Source organism: Ranitomeya imitator, chromosome 6 (assembly GCF_032444005.1).
Source record: "Ranitomeya imitator isolate aRanImi1 chromosome 6, aRanImi1.pri, whole genome shotgun sequence".
Taxonomy (NCBI): domain Eukaryota; kingdom Metazoa; phylum Chordata; class Amphibia; order Anura; family Dendrobatidae; genus Ranitomeya; species Ranitomeya imitator.
The window spans coordinates 377,631,444-377,632,494 of record NC_091287.1 but is presented as its reverse complement, the minus strand read 5'-3'; the positions used below and the strand labels follow the sequence as shown (position 1 = coordinate 377,632,494).

General features: G+C 50.9%; 1 protein-coding gene across 8 annotated transcripts in view; it reads right to left on the bottom strand.

The window, feature by feature from the left end:
- MPPE1 (metallophosphoesterase 1) overlaps nt 1-90 on the bottom strand; it is a 107,570-nt gene extending 107,480 nt beyond the window's left edge. For 4 of the 8 annotated variants that reach the window (XM_069731025.1, XM_069731032.1, XM_069731037.1 and 1 more), the window contains exon 1: nt 1-90. This exon is cut by the window's left edge and continues 24 nt beyond it. The gene's annotated coding sequence lies outside the window, so the exon portion shown is untranslated. The other 4 variants (XM_069731028.1, XM_069731034.1, XM_069731026.1 and 1 more) reach the window with 4 other exon arrangements.
- Between the last annotated feature and the right edge of the window lie 961 nt (nt 91-1,051).

The following is a 1,051-nucleotide window of genomic DNA, read 5'->3' as shown; positions in this document are numbered from 1 at the left end:
AGCCTGCGCTACAGCGGAGCACCACACCGGCAGGCCAGGATGGAAGGATGGAGAGGGCGGAGCTTCAGTGTCGTCACGTGCGCTGATTGGTGGAGGGCGGCATGTGTCCACAGTCCCTGCCCTGTGACAGCAGGATGTATCAGTGGCATTGGCACTTCGCTCAGCGCGGGCGGCGGTGCGGGACGTGCCCGGTGTGTGCTCTGTGCTTCACCTCAGGCGGAGCGGCCTTCTTCCAGCTCACAGCGGCCCATGCACTGGTCACACGGAGCTGCTGGAGGAGCTCTGTTGAGTCCTCACGTTACAGCGGACCGCTCTCTGCCATACATGTGTCCTAATGCTGCTGTGCTCCTGACTGGTGCTGCGCTTCTCCGTTCCTGGGATAGGGTCCTCTCTTCATTGTGTGTAAATCTAGGCTTGTTATACAAGTGGGCGTGCCATGGTCGCCTATAATGTAGTGTGGGCCACGCCTAGTTGATAAAATACTATGGGGTGCAATTCATGAACGTGCGTGCGCAAGAACTGTGAGGTAGAACACTTTGAAAAGTTGCAACATTTTTGCACAGTGCGGAGATGACGAGGCTGAAGTTGGTTTCTCATTCGGCAATTTTTTCTTTTCTGTTTTTTATAGGTTTTACAACAAAAAATGATCATCACAACAATAAAAGACAATGCAGCGAGGAGCCCTGATGTGAATACACTTAAAAACGGCTACAAAAACAATAAAACTGGCACAAAAATGGGCATCAAATTGGGCACCAAAGAGCGCTGAAGAAAGGGTTAAATGCCTTTGGGCCACTGATCTCACACTGCAGACATATAGAACAGGGGGCCCCACATCAAAACCAGTTTTTTCCAGCCTGGCCCAAATGGGTACTGGGCATCAGAACTGGCATCAAAGTGGGCAGACAGTCAATTTTGGCCAATTGAATAAGTAGCTGATGTTTTTAAGGGGTTAAATGCCTTTGGGCCACTGATATGACACATAAAATTCACAGACAGTGATGCCCTGCATCAAACCCAGGTCCCTTCAGCCTGGCCCAAATGGGTTCTG